The 19109-nt window shown below is 42.4% G+C and overlaps 2 pseudogenes and 1 gene segment (V, D, J or C); all 3 read left to right on the forward strand.

The window, feature by feature from the left end:
* Nucleotides 1–19109, forward strand: part of LOC122121246 — a 236354-nt gene that overhangs the window by 30479 nt on the left and 186766 nt on the right.
* LOC122121258 lies at nucleotides 9238–10036 on the forward strand (annotated as a pseudogene).
* On the forward strand, nucleotides 18258–19001 carry LOC122121206 (annotated as a pseudogene).

A 19109-nucleotide genomic window follows, 5' to 3' on the forward strand; every position in this document is an offset into this window, starting at 1 on the left:
TTGAGTAGAATCCGCTCGCCTGCCGCATCTGGCTCCTTTGTCCCGGACTGTCTGTGATTCAGGTATGGCGACTGCAGCCGCCACCATCGCTGCCACCACCACGGCAGCTGCTAGCAAGTGCTCAGAGCTGTCTCCTTGCATGGATTTTCCCTCTCTGGCCTAACTCTCTGTCCTGTGAAGGCACTCTTGGTGTGATTCTCTGGCTTAGGATTGTTCACTGGAACTCTAAAACTGCTTTCTATGCGAGAGCTTGTTTAGCCTCCAGCTTCTTCTCCACCATCTTCCCTTCAAATTCTTTAAGACATTATAATTTCCCTAATTTCACAGTATTGTGAAATAGTGATGCTAGTTAAAGTCACAAACACATTCTAACTTTCATGGGACAAATTGTCTGTCGTGGTCAATAACATTCATGAGTTCTATGAGCTTTGACAATACAGTATTTCTTACACATTGGGTGATATGTACCTTTCTTTTGTTTTGCATAGAGTCAGCTGTTCCCTCTTTCCCACTTGTTCCCTCCCTCTCATCGCTGCCATTGAGTTGCTTAGTTCATTTTGATCAATGACCAGTATAGCTGATGGGTCCAGTTGTTTTATGTTTTTCCCTGATTCCCTCTAGTTCTATGTCTTCCTCTTGGTTTCCCTCTGGTGTGCACATATATACAATAAGTGTGATCAGCAGCATAGTTTTATTTAGTAGTGATTTGACCAAATGAGTGGAATTCCTTTGTTTCCTTTTTTTTGTTCTTCTTAATATGATATTTATTTTGAATTTTTTTAAAATTGTGAGTCCTTTGTTTCTTAAGCCTTGTCAACTTTGTCATATCACCTTTAAGTTTTGGATTTAACATCCACTTATCAGGGAGTCCATGTGCTATTTGTCTCTTTGCTTACCTCCCTCAACATGATTTCTTCTACCTCCAACCATTTCCCTGCAAATATCATTATTTTGTCCTTTCTAATGGCTGCATAATGTTATATTGTGAATAGATACCACAGTTTTTGGATCCATTCATCTGTGGTGGGACATCTGGGTTGCTTCCATATCCTGGCTATTGGGAACAGTGCTGCAATATACATGGAAGTGCATGTGTCCTTTTATACTGGTGCCTGTTGTTCAGGATAGATGACTAGAAGTGCTATGGCTGGGCCATAGCAGAGGTCAATATTTAGCTTTCTGAGGACACTCCAGACTGATTTCTAAAGTGGTTGTATAAGTGTACATTCCCACCAGCAGTTCCTCTTTCTCTGTATCCCCTCCAGCATTTGTAGTTGGCTGACTTGAGGATGTGGGTCATTCTGATTGGGGAAAGGTGATATCTCATGGGTGTCTTTATTTGCATTTCCTTTACAACCAGGGATGGTGAACATTTCCTCATGTGTTTCTTTGCCATTTTTAATCTCATCTTCTAAGAAGTCTCTCTTTCCTTACCCATTTAGAAATTGGGTTTTTAGGTTTGGGAGGGATTAATTTCTTGTGTCCCTTGTATATACTGGATATTAACCCCATGTCTTATATATTGCTGGTAAATATTTTTTCTCAGTTAGTTGGTTGTCTTTCTAGCTTGGTTGCTATAGCTTTAGATGTGCAGAAACTTCTTAGTTTGTGGTAGTTCCATTTGTCCAGTCTCTGTCAAATTTGTTGTGACCCTGGGACTCTGTTCAGGAACTTCCTGCCTGTGCCTATAAATTCAAGAGTCTCTCATACTCTGTCCTGCAGTAGTTTCAGAGATTCAGGTTTGGTGTTAAGGTCTTTAATCCATTTTCAGTTGATGTTGGTGCATGGTGATAGGCTGGTGTCCACTTTTAGTTTTCTGCATGTAGCCTCCCAGTTTTCCCAGCACCAGTAGTTGAAGAAGCTGTTTCTTCCACTGTATGTCTTCGGCTCCTTTGTCAAATATCAACTGACTATAGGCATGTGATGTTATTTCTGGATTTTTATTCTATTCCATTGGTCTTTGGGTCTGTTTTTGTGCCAGTACCATGCTGTCTTTGTTAGTATGGCTCTATAGTAGAGTTTGAAGTCTGGTATCAAGATCCCTCCCATGTTGTCTTTTTTGAATAGAATTGTTTTAGATATTCTAAGTCTTTTGTTGTTACATATGAATTTTTGGACCGTTTTCTGTATTTCAGAAATGTACATCATTGGGTTTCTAACAGGATTTGCATTGAATTTGTGTATCAATTTTGGCAGTATGTCCATTTTCATTATGTTAATTCTGCTATCTAAGAGCATGGAAGATCTTTCCATTTCTTTTTTTTTATCAGGCAGGAGAATAAGTTTATTTACCTAACTGCTGCCCCACCCCCAACCCCATGCGTGGTGCAGAAGCATGGCTGAAAAAGAAGGTGGGGGGGCGCAACCCACCTCTGGGCCAGGACTTATCTGGGCCAGGGAGAGGAAGAGGTGTAGCCAGGACGGGGGAAATGTATGCCACACTGGATCTGGATGTGACCTCAGGGTCTGGGACCCTCCTAAGGTCAGATGGGAGGCATGTGACCAGAGGTGGCCCAGGATTTGTCCTAGCAGGAGAGGAAGGTGACTGCTTCCAGGTCTGCCAGTTACGTCGGTAATAGATACTGGGTGGAGACTTAGTCAAGAGGGAGGGAGGTGTCCCTGTTCAGACCTTACGTTCCAGCCTTTCATAATTATGAAAATGGGCAAAGATTCTCTCTGGCTACTTCCTGCTGGCAAGGGGCATCAGCAGTAGGGGTATTAGGATGAGATGTGGTCCCCTCTGGGAGAAGGCAGCAGGCAGCAGCTGTCATTTGGTAGGTGTGAGTCCTTAGATGATGTCTGGAGGAGGCAAATCTCTTGGATGAAGTCTGGAGGATCTCATGAGGGAGAGAGGGGCATGGAGTAGGTAGTCAGGATGGTCTAGGCAGGAGTGAGTCCTGTCTTCCAGGCTGGAAGAGATGAACAGGATCTGGACTGCAGGTAGATTGGCTAGTACTGAAACACAAATCCAAACTGAACAAACTTCTCCCATGATGCCAAGATGGTGCATCCACCACATGGTCAATGCTAGAGACAGCAGAGTAGAAAAGTGGTGTGGATGTGGATGTGAAGGCCAGCCATGTTGTTGGTGAAAAGTCTCCTGTGATGTCTCCAGGCAGTTTGGTTTGCAGAAAAGGGGTGGTTAGGAAATTGTAACATTTCCAACTCAAAAACCCCATTCAAGTCAAGGCACCATATGTAAGGTATATTAAATAGGTAAGTTTCATTACATATCCAATGAAGAGAACACCACAAGCTATTTAGGCAGAAGTTTATTTCCTGAATTGATGCCCTGCCATGCATGGTGGAAGGCATGGCTGTAAAGGAAGTGTGTGGGGGGGATCTTTCCATTTCTTAGTGTCTTCTATAATTTTTTTACGTTTTTATAGTTCTCATTAAACAGTTCTTTTACATCTTTGGTTAGGTTAAGTCCTAAATATTTTATTTTTGGGGGTGTTATTGTGAATGTGATTGTTTCCTTTATTTCCCTCTCTGCTTGTACATTGTTGGTGTACAGGAAGGCGACTGATTTTGTGGGTTGTTTTTGTATTCTGCTACTTTGCTGAAGTAGTTTATAATTTCTAAGAGTTTGGGGATGGAGTTTTTGGGATCCTGAAGTTAGATTATCATCTCATCTGCAAAAAGGGATAGTTTAACTTCTTCCTTCCCTATGTGGATCCCTTTAATGTCTTTTTCTTGCCTTATTGTTGGCAAAGGGTTCCAGGAATATATTGAAGAGGAGTGTAGACAGTGGGCATCCTTGCATTGTTCCTGATTTTAGGAGAATTGGTTTTAGTTTTTCCCCATTAAGTATAATATTCAACCAACAGTTTTTTAAACCAAAAATTTTTAAATGAAACTAGGCAGAAAAAAGAGTTCTTCAATTTTTTTTGAGGGGTGGAATCTTGTGTATCCCCTGTGTCTGTAAACAGTCTCTTGGTGGAGTCTCTGCTTTGCTTGTGGTGTTTGGTTTTCCTGTGGTTTGTTTAGTTTCTTAAATCAGCTTGTTTGAGCAGGCAAAATGAAGCTCTGCCTTACCCGAGTCTTTATGACAATCTTCTCAGGCTGGTTCAGTGGGAGGGTAATCTTCTTTGACTATCACAAAAGAGGGATGTGGTTATTTTCCCCACCTTAGAGTTGCTGCACAGGAGGTAGGCTGTAGGCAGCACTGTGGAAAGTCAGCAATCAGTAGCTTTCTCCCGGATGGACTAGCTGCTGAGAGAGTCAAGCAGGCCAGCCTGGAGCTATTCTCAGGATTTACGTGTAACAAGTTTCTAATTGTTTTACTTTTACCCTCCAGCAGCTGGAGTTGCTGCCTATGCTGCATGAGTAGGTTAGCCTCTGGGTCTATTTACTCACTGAGGAGAGTTTGCCCTGCCCAGGTGGAGCTCCCTCTCCTTGGGAAGGACAACTTTTCCCAGGGGTGGAGCTGAGCCCCACAGGTCAGTCTCCTATGACCTGTTGAATGGCTCCTACTGACTTATTCTAAGGCCTTAGTTAGATGTTAGCTGCTCTGGCCTGGTCTTTCAAAATATCAAAGATAGAGTTCTTCTCCAGGGATGAGGGATGAGCTACCATTCCACTGCTGCTCTATGAGAAGGAGTGAGGATGTCTTGAGGATACTAGCATCTTTCCCTTGGTTTCTGGGCCATCTATGGTATGTGACTATCTATGGTCAGCAGGATGAAGATTTTCACTCTTTGTCAGTTTTTACTTGTGGTGAGTAGAATCTGCTTTTACACTGCCTCTGGTGCCTTTGTCCTGGACTCCTTCTGTGGATATGGTGGCCACAGTAGCAGCTGCTGCTGTCACTGCCATAGACCCTAGAGTGCTTGAATCTGTCTCTGGAACCAAGCTGCCTGAAGTTCTCCTCTCTGGCCAAACTCTTTGTACTATGATGGCATACTTGGTGTGACTCTAGCCTTAGATTTGCTTCTGGAACAGTAAAACTTGTTTCTACCTGAGAGCTTATTTAGCCCCCATGTTCTCCTCTGCCATCTTCTCCAGACTCGCTTGGTTTATGTCTTAACCTGTAACAACTTTTTCAAAAGTTAATGCAAAGAATAGAAATAACGATAGAGAGAACATCTGAAGAGACAATTCTAAAAATGATAAATAAAACATGACAAAATCTACAAAGCAGCATGATTTTATCATTTAACATATACCCCATATATTGCAAAAAAATGTCCTTGAAGATAAACTTCTCGACCCTAGGAAAAATATTGGCAACAAATAAAATACATGTACGTAAGGTGTGACTGAACAATCATCTCACTCTCGCTCTCTCTTTCTTTCTGATCACATACACACACACCTGTACACACACACATGCACATAGACACACATGCATAGACACACACACACAATGGATTTTTTTCCACTGTAAAAGAAGGATGGTTTCTGTGAACGGAAATGAAATGATACAAGTATATATTGTTAATAAATTGAATAATTATTTGGATATATTTCATATAAAGTAGAAGAAAAACGATTTGGTATTCTAATATAAGTGGGAAAAACACCCTAAACTACAAGTATAAAGGAAGAGAATGTGCTACCCAGTAGCTGTGATACCCAGCAATGTGACAGATGGATTAGAGATGTGATTTTTCTTTGAGCAGGACTTCCTTCATTTGGTTAATTCTCACTTGGGGTACAATATCAAACTTACACATATACAAAAGGAAAAGATGATGAGGAAAAATAAAGGAAGGTGAAATTATGATTCTTTAAGAGTAAAAGGAAAATGTGAAAGTCAGAGAGAATATCTTTGAATAAGAATACACTCTCCTGAATGATTAGCAAGCCATATAGTCAGGTCAGTAGGTAATTTATTAAAAATAATATACAACTGTAATTCTTGAATATCCAGGTGAACATAATTTGATATATTGAAGTTTGGACTTTTATTTCTCAAATAATGAATTAAAATTATAAATTAAAGAAGCACCAATCATAAAGTTTTCATCTACAAGACCCCAAATCTCTGTGACCAGAAATGTAATTGAGGAAGAAGAGCTGAGACATTAAATAGTACATCATAAGAACACTGAAGAATTCCTAAAACATTTTGTATTCTTTCATTTTTTTGGAACCAGGAAGCAACATAGTATGTCAAGCACCATTGTCACCTTCATACGTAGTGCTCATCTCATGACAATAGAAAGGGTTTTCTTTTTATTCAAATAAGATCATGAAAGTACATGATTTAGGAAATCAATGGTTTAGGGAAGATAACAGGGCATCTCCTTCCTCTATGATCATGAAGCAGGTGTTTCCCAGATCCCAGGAAATTAACAATTGAAGAAGATGAGATCCAACTGGAACTGAGAATTTGAAGACAAGCTTTCCTCTTTGACTATCATTTCTTTCTACCCAATACATCCCAACAATGACCAGGGAAGACATTAGCCAGAAAAAGAGATACTGCCTGTTAAAGCTTTTGGAATTCAGTCTCTGTGAAATCAAATGGATTATTGAGTCATGACACATAACAAAAGAAAAACATCACATCCTAGGATAAGTTCCTATATCCACCAGTGACAATATTGAATAGAAGTAGGACCATTTCTCTCGGGATCTAAACACCAAGAGCATTTTTGTCAGCCTTCACGAAAAGTTCTTGCAATAATTCTATATTAGCTAGAAATGAGACAAGTTACATTGTATATACGGAGGTCAAGTGTGGCTGTTTGTAAACAATGTATTTGGTGTTTAGGGATTGAATGGGGTTAGCAGTCTATAAATTCATTGTTACTAAAGATTTCTAATTTATGTGTGGGTGGCTACTCAGGTTTTAGTATTTCAATTAACTTTCAGAAAGCTCTTGTCAAACTTGAATTCTTTGGGCCTTTAACTTTTAAGTGATTAACCTCCCTTATCTCTCCCTTCTCTTTCTTCCAGCTTTCAAAATTAGGATGATTGTTTTTATCATCCATCAGAAACAAAGAGTAAACAGAAAGTCTAGCACAATAAAGACTAACTGAATCTCTGGAGCCCCAAGTCCAGTGACATTGAAGTGCAACCTAGGGAGCATTGGCACGGAGGATTTCCAGGCCTTCGAATGACAGAAATGCTGGTGGAGTTCCAGATCAGAGTCACTAACATCTAACTGAAGACTACATCTCACTAACTCATTTAGCCATAGTCCTAGATTATTCAAAATAAAAACATTCAAGAATTTTATGTCTAGAAAAGAATGACATCCATAGAAGATGATTGAAAAATTATATCCCTCTAATCTATATTGTGTCCCTCCAATGCTCTTACAAGGAGGAAGGAAGTATTCAGGTTACTTCTTCCCACTTGACCACAAGAATGGACACATTTTCCCAAGGATTGCTCATGTGTTTGGGATGTTTGCTTATGTATCAAAATTATTTTGGTGGTTTAAACTATCACTCATTTTTTTGTTAAGTTATTTCTTTCTCTCAAAAGAGTTTCTATGTTGTTGTGTTTCCAAAGTTTGGTCCCCTGAATTCACAAAGCTAATTCCCAAAAAAATGACAGCAGTATGTTGAAGAAAATAAAATAAGGCTTATTATTTGTCACATGTCAAATGAGAAGAATAGTGAAGATTTGAAATCAAAGCTCTATTATCCTACTAATCAGAGAAAAGGACCCAGTTTTAAGAGGCTGCTCAAGGTGTCTGCTCCAGGCTACATGAAAGATGTCCATCCCAAGACTAAATGGTAGCACAATTGGTTCTTATCTCTTGGTTTACTGTTGTCACATCTCTTTTGTTCTGTGTTTGTCTGACAGAGATTTAATAACTTCCTGTGTTGGAGAGATGAGAGGTGATTGTCCGTTTGGGTTGAAAGTAAGTTAAACTTCTTTTCCCCATCCTGGGCATGCAAGAGAGAAAGGAGTAACAAATGCAAGTTTGAATTTTTAAACATACAAATTTGGCCTAGGAAGAATAAGGAGAAGGGAGAGGAAAGGTAGAGGAGAAGTAAGGCAAAAATTTACATTGGTGTAAAAATCAGTTTTGGGAATTCTAGAACCCAATGGAACAATGCACTAAATAGATATGTTATGACTTGATTATGGCAGAAGAATCAATGAATATACTACAATATAAGTTTTTTAGTAAAAAAAATCAATGAACAAATGAACAGATAATTCCTCAGGGAATTATAGGTTAATTTAGTGATTACTATGGTAAGACTGTGTATAAAAATCTATAAAGGAAAAGATATAAATAAGCTAAAAATATTTGAAAAATAACTCAAAATGAGATTTACTTTTGCATTAAAGAGATGTACTTAATCACAATCAGGTAAACACATATAAAAAGAGAATCTTTTTATATACAGGAAAAAGAGAATCTTGAAGAAAATTATGCCTATTTGCACAGGAAAATTCAATAAAGTCCTGGATTAATTTTATCATTAACATTTGAGGGTAGACTATAGTAGAATGGCATATGTGACAATCAAGAGAAAAGAAAAGCCAACCAAGAATACTGTATTCATGATCCCATACCTTAAAATTGAAGGCAAAAAAAAAACATTGTTTTTCTAACTGCAAATGAAGGGAAATTGGTATCTGTAGACATACTCTGGCAGAACAAGAAGCCATTTAGAACCAAAGGAAGTGATAGGAAGGGCGCTGAACCTATGAGGGGAAAAGACCTCAAAAGTATTTCAGAAACAAGAAGCTGAAACCAAATAAAAGTTCTCTCTTCAACTCATGTGATGGTCAAGTCTAGGAAAAAAACTATAATGCCACATGTTGGGAATGTCACCTAGGGATACTACAGCCTCTGGTATGTACTGGAGGAGGGGCCTTTGAGTAACTTGATACTGAATTCCATGGTTTGTCTGAATTGTGTATCTGTGCTAAACATTGCACATTTATTTTTTGCTCTCTACATTACATGTAGTTTATACTAAGCAAAATAAAATGACCAGACCTAAACTTTAAAACAAATGTCTAGAAAATAAATAAGAATGACTCAATATTAATGGAAATGCATCCTTATCAAGAAAACTGTAAAACATACCAGACATGGTTGAAGAATTAGGCAGCAGACAAGAGCAGGAGGAATCATGAAGGCATTCCCTTTCCAGGGAACACACATTAGATTTCTCTTGCTTTACTTGGTCCCAGTTAATGTCATTTGCTCACAAGAGAGTCCCCAACCTCCCAGTGTCTGTTTCCATTTCATCTGACAGTTTGTCTCTCACCATTGCAACCACCAGGACATTTGCATATTGCTCCTTAGGGAGGAGCTCCCTTGCAAGTCCAACATAAAAGCTCAGCTCTAAGTTTGCTTGGACTGACCAGCACTGCTTACTCTCAAAATGAGGTGCCCTGTTCAGCTCCTGGGGCTGCTCTTGCTCTGGGTATCAGGTAAGAACACACTAGAGCTGAGGAAGGAGATGGGAGGGGCTGAGCTCTCCTCCCCATGTGTGTTATGTCCACTCCTGCATATTTGCTCTCTTGAATGGAAATGTGGAATATGTATCTTTGAGAGTGAGGAAGATTCCAAAAGGAACAAAGACCCACGCTGTTTTACAAATTCTGATGTGTGTGTGTGTGTGTGTGTGTGTGTGTGTTCATCATGTATTTAATGAACATTTTGTTGGATGAAACAAAAATAAAAAAAATATAGCCTGCAATAAGATAATTGTGAAAATGGCTCATGATGCTGGTAACTAACCCTGTCCACTTTTCTAATTATTTTAGGATCCAGTGGAGATGCTATATTGACTCAGACTCCACTCTCTCTGCCTGTCACCCTGGGAGAGCCAGTCTCCATCTCCTGTAGGTCGAGTCAGAGTCTCTTATATAGTGATGGAAACACCTATTTGTACTGGTTCCTACAGAAACCAGGCCAGTCTCCACAAGCCCTAATCTACTTGGTTTCCAACCAATATTCTGGGGTCCCACACAGATTCAGTGGCAGTGGGTCAGGCACAGATTTTACATTGAAAATCAGCAGGAGGCTGAGGATGTTGGCGTTTATTACTACTTTCAACATACACATGTTCCTCCCACACTGATAGAGCCCTGAACAAAAACCACCCTGCCTGGTGTAGCAGAACTGTCACGTGTAGCCTTTGTTAGGAGCAGCACAACAGCTTTTCTGAGTGAATATGAGAGCAAGAAGCTAGAGAAGTCAGGATACTAAAACACTGTTGTGCTCTCTGAACCAAGCATTTCTGATACCCTTTAGGATAGTGCAGCAAAAGCCATGGAATTGCACAGGCAGCCATATGGCTCCTTTGGCTGATGGGATGATAATACATCATATGGTTTAATAAATACTCATTCTGATTCCATTTTCTTCTCTATCATTTGTCCACTGGATTTGAACACTACAAATTGGATAGTTAATATTAGAAATTAGTGCTTTTCAAATAATTCTCATCTTTGGCTGTGGTGGTGGGATTTACCAGCTCAGTATTAGCTTAAGCTATATTGTGACTTCCAGAGCTAAATGGAACATGTGCACACAGCATGTCCAGTTGTGGGAGATGAGAGAGGACTGCAGGATCAGTGCTGTCCCCAGCAGGTCACCAGAGTCCTCTGCAGTGAGCAGGTCACTGCTTGTGCTCAAGGGCACAGACTGTGTCCTAAGCTTCATCATGCCCAGGCTAAGAGTGAGGGAAGGACAGCAGAGTGACTGTCCATTATTCCCTAGATTTCCTTCTCAATTTCAGAATTTAAAATGATAAGTTATACAATTAAATATTAGTTTACCAATCAATTAATACCTAATTTACTATGTATAAACAATAGACATATAGCTTTTGCATTCATGCATTTATGAAGTGTTCCTCGATGTTCTGATAAGAACAGACTCCAGTGGATTTAAGACTCTGTTCTTAGGACTCTGCTGACTCTCCTCATTATCCCAGTCCCTCAGAAGCAGTGAGAATGGCCCTTGAGCATCCTTCCAACACAGTCCTGGCCCGGGAGCTTTTTCCAGGGCCAGGAGGCTTTTCTGGAGGTAGGTTTAAGAGCTTTGCGCCCTTTGGCCTTGGCTCTTCTTGACTTGGGCAGGCGCTCGCTGCTTGCACAAGCTGCTCTTGGTCTTGGCGAAGCCGCAGGTACAGCTCTCGCCAGGACTCGCCCTCTGCTGGTTTTTCATCCTTGAATGCTTTGCAACAGCGGATTTGCCACAGCCTGTCTGTGCCACTGTGCGCCACTGTCCTTGAATGAGTGTTCCCTTGAGGCTGGTGCGGAGAAGGGGTAGAAGTCTGGGAAATGGGTGCTAGGAGAATGCAGGGCGGCCTGGCAGTGGCTGGAGTGCTGTGTTGCGGGAGCCCACGGACATCCTGGGGGCACCAGGGAGCCAGGGAGTCGCGCTTTGGTCCAGAGTACAGTGGCATCTTCAGGGACTTTCTGACAAAAGGCAAGGCCATCTCTTCCCCTCCCTCTCCCTGTGCCCCTTTGCCTTCTGCTCCCCTTCCCCCTTCCCTTTCATCTCCATTTACCCCTTCCTCAACACCTCCTCCTTTCCCTTCTCCTTCCCTTTCCCTTTTTCCCACTTCCCAGGGCACAGAGGCTCCCGGCCTAGATGAAGAGAAGGAGGGCATCCTTTTCATGTCAGGCAGCCGATCCGAATAGGCCTGCAGCCCAGGAAAATTAGAGGTTTCAGTGCTGAGCTGCACCATTGGCACCCTGACTGCTTCTGTGGAATTGACGGGACTGGCTGGATAGGCTGCTGAGGTTGGCGCCAGCTGTCCTGCCTGGTTTTCCTGGACCTCGCTTGCCCTTGGGACTGAGCTGTGCATGGAATCCGAGGGTCTTCTGGGGGCGCTGGAGCCATTCCTTTTCAGGTCTCCTTGAGCCAAGGCAGCAGCACGAATCCTGCCCTTGGTCCTCTGTCTCCTCGGCAGCAGCTGGGTCTGGTTGAGGGCATCCTCGAAAGACTGTGGAGGTGCGCGGAATTCATGCTGTTGCTGGGATTCGCTCTGGTGATTGCGCCCGCGCAGCTTCGCTGTCTGCGTCTCTGGCTTGCCAGAGGTCTGCTTGACCTTAGAGGGCAGGGGGCCTGAACCTTTCTTCCCCTCTTCAGAGGATCGGCACCCATTTTTTGGTCTGGTCCCAGCCTGTCCCTGGGGTTCCCAAGGGAGAAATTCTTGTGGGAGCCCTGGTGGATCCTGAGACTGCATGACCAGACGGCTCGCGTTGCCAGGCATGTCCGGGATACCAGTGGGCCCAGGGTCCCGCGAGACTCCAGAGCTGTCCACAGCCCAACGATGAGACCTGCTGCTGTCCCCAGAGGACTCTGGGTCCACTCGGGGACGCTTCTCCTGCCTGCTACTGGGACAAGGGCTGGCAGACCGCTTGCCAGGTCCCTGGAACTCACACAGCTCCCCGGGCCGTGGGGGCTCTGGCCCAGTGTTTAGGCCTCCCCTCCTGCCTGCCGTTTCTTTCCCCCCGGAGCCCCAAACCACACTTGACTCTTTCAACTTGTCCTCTTGCACCCACCCTGCCTCTGACAGCCCAAGAGCCTCCTTCCTGGGCTCTTGAGTGTCATCTTGTTCAGAGACCTGCTGTAGAATCGCCGAAAGAAGTGCTGGGTTGCAGCCCAGAAGAGCCAAGGTCTCCCAGCGTGTGTCCAGCTCCTTTGCCATGCTGCCCACCAGCGGGTGCTTCCTAAAACCCCTCACTATCTCTCTGACACCCGTGGCGCCAAGGATTTCTGCCGTGATGGGCAAGACTGAGAGGAGACTCAAGGATTTGCGGAGCTCCTCCGAATGTGTGCTGGAGGCCAGGTGCTCTTGGAGCAGCCGCACGGCTCCCCACACCCACTGGGTGGTCTGCGTCCCCATGCCACCCCTGGCCACGTCTACAGAGACGCAGGAACCACACGCCTGGACTCCTCCATCCAGGGGTTCACTCGCCCTGCTCTGAGAGGACAGATCCACATTTGATGCCTCCAACAGGTCTTCCTGCTCCCTCTCACCATCCTCCCCCTCCCTCTGCCCCTTCCCCTGCCGAAGATAGTACTTCCTGGGCTCTAGACCTCCATCCTGGTCAGGGACCTGGCTCAGAGCCTCTGATTTGTGGCTCAGAACAGCCAAGGTCTTCCAGTGTTTGTCCAGTTCCTTGGCCAAACCAGCCACCTGTGGGTGCTTCCTAAAACGCTTCACTACCCTTCTGACACCCGTGGTGGCAAGGATTTCTGCCGTGATGGGAATGACTGAGAGCAGCCTCAAGGAATGAAGAAGCTCGTCCGTGTCTGTACTGGAGGCTAGGCGCTCCTGGAGCTGCCGCACAACTCCGCACACAGACTCGGCATTCTGCATCCCGATGCCACCCCCGACCATGTCTACAGAGATGCTGGGCCCACTCACCTGGGTTCCTGAATCCTGCGGGTTACTCGCCCTACGCTGAGAGAACGCATCCACATTTGAGGACTTCAACATGTCCTCTGGCTCCGGATCCCTCATCCGCTTCCACTCCAACTCGCCCAGATCATCCTTCCTGGGCTCTTGACTGCCATCCTGCTCAGGAACCTGGCTCAGAGCCTCTGATTTGCGCCTCAGCACAGGCAAGGTCTTCCAGCGCTTGGCCAGCTCCTTGGCCAAACTGCCCACCTGGTGGTACTTCCTAAAACCCTTCACTGTCTCTCTGACACCCGTGGTGGCAAGGATTTCTGCCGTGATGGGCATGACTGAGAGCAGCCTCAAGGATTTGTATAGCTCGTCGACGTCTGTGCTGGAGGCCAGGCACTCCTGAATCTGCCTCACGGCTCTGCACTCCCACTGGGCTGCCTCCATCCTTCTGCCAACCCCGTCTATGTCTACAGAGATGCCCAGGCCACTCACCTGGCTTCCTGAATGCCGTGGGTCACTCACCGTGCTCTGGGGCTCTTGTTCTGGTCGATCGCTGTGAGGCACGTAGGCTTCCTCCTGGTCCTCTCTGCAGCCGAGTCCAGAGTGACCCTGCCCACCAGCTGCCTGCCTTATATAAACTCTTACTGCCCCACCTCTTCCCACAGTTCCTCCTGTAAGCCCCTCCCTGTCTCAAGCCTGTCACACCCTTACATCCTAGCAGGGGGTCTCCCATGAAGCACCTTGCCTGACCTTCCACAAGTCCCCTCCGTACAACTCCCAAGGCCAAGTGTGGGCTCTGACCTTCTTGTCCGGACCTCCTATATCAAGAGATCCCCCACTATTCCTCTGACCTGGGGGACCAGGGGATAGTGCAACTGGCAACTTCCACTACACTCCCTTTGTCTCCATCCTGTTTACAGGATCCTCTCTATCTGGTCCTGTATTTTCCACCTTTAAAGATAACAGATAACCTTAGACATACTTTTGTAGTTGCTCCACAAACTCCAGGGCCATTGTCGCCGATTTGATCTCAATGTCCTTCATCACCTGATGTGCGTTGGCACTTCCGGGATTGAACACTTGCTGAGGGAATCGCTGATCCCGCCTGTACCAATCCAACTAAAGGTAGTGGCCATTTGCCTGGTCAAGTTTAATAAATATATAAATGAATGAATAAATATGTATATTATGTGTGTATGTGTGTATTTTAACCTATGTATATGTGCAAACATTTATACATACGTATATATACACAAGCATATATAGTTATATATAATTATATATAGTTTTTACATACATATATATACATTTATATGCAAATCTGTACTGGCCAGTGTCTTTTCCCAGTCTTTCCTTCCTCTTTTGTTGTTCCTTTTGTGGTTGTGGGCTACTGGCTTGCTAAGGAACTGTTTTGTTTGCTTACTTTGATTCAGAGAAAAGGTCACACTGGGAAGACCAAGTTGGACTGGCGCTTTGGAACCTGGTGAATCTGCTGCCTGTAGGCTGATCACAGGTGTGGACCATCAACACTGAGCTCCTACCCCCTGTGGTTAGGGTGTGTTTTGATCTGAGCTTGTTGCTTCTGTTATGGTAGGAAGCAGGTGGGTAGATGGGAGAGAGTGCCTTGATCTCCTCCATCACCTGCTGTGTGTTGGCAGTTCCCAGGTTGGATAATTGTTTAGGGAATTGCTGCTCACACTTGAACTAATCTAACTGAAGCCAGTGGCTATTGGTCTTCTAGAGATAAGTGTATATGTAAGTATATTTTCCCTTATGTAATATGTGCACATGCATACATATATACACATAAATGTACATATACATATGCAGAAACCAATAAAATAAACATATATTGCATGTATATGTGTGTGTGTGTGTGTGTGTGTGTGTGTGTGTGTATGTGTGTGTGTACAGTTAAATGTCTTTTCCCAGCTTTTCCTTCCTCTTTCTTGGTTCTTTGTAGGCTTGTGAGACTTCTGGCTTTGGGGGAACCATTTTATTTGCTTGCTGGGTTTCAGTGACAGGGTCCCACTGGGAAGACCAGGTTAAACTTCAGCTTTGGAACCTGGTGAGTTGGCCACCTATAGACTGTCCCACAGGTGTGGACCATCAACACTGATATCCTAACCCTCCCTGCTGTTAGGGTGTGTTCTGATCTTAGCTTCTTCCTTCTGGTTTAGTAGGAAGCAGCTTCGGTAGATGGCAGAGATTCCTCCACGTCTTTCATCACCTGAGGTGAGTTTTCATTTCTCAGATTGGATAATTGTTTAGGGAACTGCTGATCACTTCTGCACCAATCTAACTGAAGCTAGTGGCCATTTGTCTTGTGCATATACATATGTATATATATATAATTTATACATTTATCCTTATATACATTTATATGTTTACCTATGTATATATATGAGTATACACACACAGATATACCACTCTATATGCAGATATATATGTGGATATCTATCTATCTATATCCCAAACTTGAAATATGTTATCAAACAACATTTAATAGGAAGGCTTTAGGATCTTATTTTTAACTCTCTTGCTCTGAAATTACTCATTCTCCATCCTCCACATTTCTATTGTTAGAAAATTTCTTAGAAAATAATCATTCCCCATAGTTTATTTGTTCAAAATCCTTACTAACAAGAGAAATTATATTCCAAATTAACCACTTCTTCTATTTCATTGTCTCTCTTTCTCTCTTTTCTAGTCTCTTTTCTGGAATATTTTCTTTCTTTATTTTTTTTGGGGGGGGGTAATTCTTCATTTTGTTCACTTCTTTTTTTTAATTGTGAAAATACCATACAGAGGGGTTGCAATTACATGGGCAAGGTAATGAGTACATTTCTTATCAAGCATTGTTGCCTCCTCCTGGGAGTATTTTCTTGAGGTTACATATATGGGCCACCATACTTGGCTTTCTGTAAGACTTCTTATGTTTGCTGAAGAATGTAGTCAACATTATCAACAATTTAAGATCTAGAGGTCTCTCTGTCTTCAGAGTTTGAACATTAGTCTTACTATTCATCCTAACCTGGTGTATTCCTTAGATTAATGTTTCAGTGTTTATAGGATTCTCCACAGATTCTAAAGGATGTCTGAAGGACAAAATCCTAACATGCTCTATCTCAACTTTTCTTCCAATAACCATGAACCCATCCTCTTACATACACAAAAATTCTTCAAACCTGCTTACCGACAAGGACAATTTGATTGCACCCAGAAGGTAAATAAGAGGATTTCAAGCAGCCCGTGGGAACACACCTCTTAAGGGAATGGAGAAGGAATGCTGTCCTCCCATGCTTTCCCATCCGAAGGGTGCCAATCTCAATCCAGACAGAAAATGAACACCTTCCTGCAGTCAGCAGAGAAAAGATTCACTCTCTGGCACACCTTTCAGCTCCATAACACAAAGCTAATTTAAATATGTACCAAAAAGTCTGAGGGATTTCTGTATTTATCAGAACCCTTATTCTTTGTTGTCACACATAAGCTTAGCGTTTAATATAGGTCATCTTTACCAGTAAATGATAGCCAAAACATCATTTCATAATAAATTAGAATGCTATTTAAATACTTATTGATTATACACTATAGACAAATGAGAATCTTGGATATAGATATATTGTTTACTGACAAATAATAAAATGAATATTACTTACTGACTACCTGGCCTAAGAAATAACATTCTCAGTAACATTGAAGTCTGGATTTCTCCCTTTACGAAAGCTTGTTCAGAATAATAGTATTAGTATCTTCTTTGTTTTTCTTTAGGGTGACATAAATACAAATAATGCATCTTGTAAGTTTATAAAAATGGGATTATACTTCCTAGATTTTTCAGTGGTTTATTGAACATCAACATTATGTTTCTCAGAATCACCTGCATTAATGCATATGGCTGTAGTTCATTTTTGTTACATAGAGCATTCCATTTCTGTGAATGCAGGACAGTTTATTTCTCCTGGGCTAGACCCTGAGATGTTTCCAGTGACTTCTGTTTCTGGATGATGGCTGTTGTTTCCCTCTTCTGGAGATGATGAGCAAGGTGTTTCAGGCTTGTATAACCAGGAGAGGAGTTGTTGTGTGGCAACCCATGTACAAAAGGTACATCTCCCACTTTACATGGCAGCCCTGGTTTCTTCCAAGGTCCTCAAGCCAATTTTCAGTGCTCACCAGAACTCTAGGAAAATATCCATCACTTCACAGACTTGCCAACCCTGAGTCCTGGCAGATTATGTATGTCTTCAAGTCTTCTGGGGTTTGAATTTCCTGATTACCAGTGAAATCATCTGTCTTTAAAGTTTATTTTATCCTTTTCTTTGAAATGCCCCAGTATGCCCTTGGGTGGACAGTTCTTTCCAAACTGGCTCATTAGCTTTTTTTTTTTAGGTTCATGTAAGTAATCTTTTCTTTATTATTATTATTTTTTATTTTGAAAATACCATATAGAGCGGTTACAATTACATGGGTAAGGTAATGAGTACATTTCTTATCAAGCATTGTTGCCTCCTCCTTTGTTTCCCCTTCTTATTCTTTCCCATTTCCCTCCCCCCCCACCCCCCAACTCCCGGGCCAAAGTTATATAGTTCATTTTTCAACAAAATGACTTGTACATCTCATTGTTGCAATGGGTCCACCTGTATCCTTATTTAAATTATTTGCTTTTTTCCTTCTCCTCCACAAATAATACTGACCTCAAATACAGTGAAAGCAGGGGTTATACTGTGGGGGAGGGACATACAAAGTAACAAAAGAATAATCTTATAAATGTGTTAGAAACAATCGCAGGAAAGAAAAAAACCATTTAAATACATATCTTAGGGTTCATTTCCCTAACATCACCTTATCTGTACTTTTCTGCTTGACTCAGACATATAGTATATATTGCAAATAAGGGAAACCATGGTATTTATTTTTCTTTGGGCCTGGCTTACTTCATTTAATATAATTTAGGAAATGGAATCTTATCCTTTGTCTCCTATTCAGAACCTTCACCCTGTCGATCCCTTTGCTGATGCAAGTAAGGGTGATGACCTGCTTCCTGCTCTCTCCAAGGATTATATCTAAGAGTTTTTTTTCTTTCCTGCTTGCTATTGTTTCTAATGTATATATAAAGTACCACATTTTTTTTTGCTTTGTATGTTCCTCCTCTGCGGTATAACCCCTGTTTTCACTGTATTTGATGTTGGTATAATTTGAGAAGCAGAAGAGAAAAAAAATTGTTTAAGTAGGGGTATAGGTGGACACATTTCACAATGAGGTATACAAGACGCTATTGGGGGGAGGAGTGTAGTTGTGGAGATCTGAGGGAAGGGATGGGAGGGGGAAAAAAGAGGAGGAGGCAACAGTGCTTGATAAGAAATGTACTCATTACATTGCTCATGTAACTGTAACCCCTATGTACACTATTTTCACAATAAAAACATTTAAAAAAAATGAAGAATTCAATAGAGAAATGGCAGGAAGACCCTTACTACTGTCCAAGAGATCACTGACTATTATGATAAAAAGAAACTACTGAAGGTGTTTAAGAAGAAATTTGCCTGCAATAGTGCTGTAATTAAGCATCCAGAATATGGAGAAGTAATTCAGCTACAGGGTGACCAGCACAAGAACATATGCCAGTTCCTGGTAGAGCTTGGACAGGCTAAGGATGATCAGTTGAAGGTTCATAGGTTTTACCTGGTTATAGCTCCCTAAAGCTTAAGTGAGGATTTCCTTGCAATGAGTAGAATTTCCTCCTTTCCCTTGTCACAAGTTTAAAAACCTCACAGCTTGCATAATGTAACCATTTAGGGTCCGCTTTTA

Source organism: Dipodomys spectabilis, unplaced genomic scaffold (genome assembly GCF_019054845.1).
Source record: "Dipodomys spectabilis isolate Male_0828 unplaced genomic scaffold, ASM1905484v1 ptg000187l, whole genome shotgun sequence".
NCBI classification, from domain to species: domain Eukaryota; kingdom Metazoa; phylum Chordata; class Mammalia; order Rodentia; family Heteromyidae; genus Dipodomys; species Dipodomys spectabilis.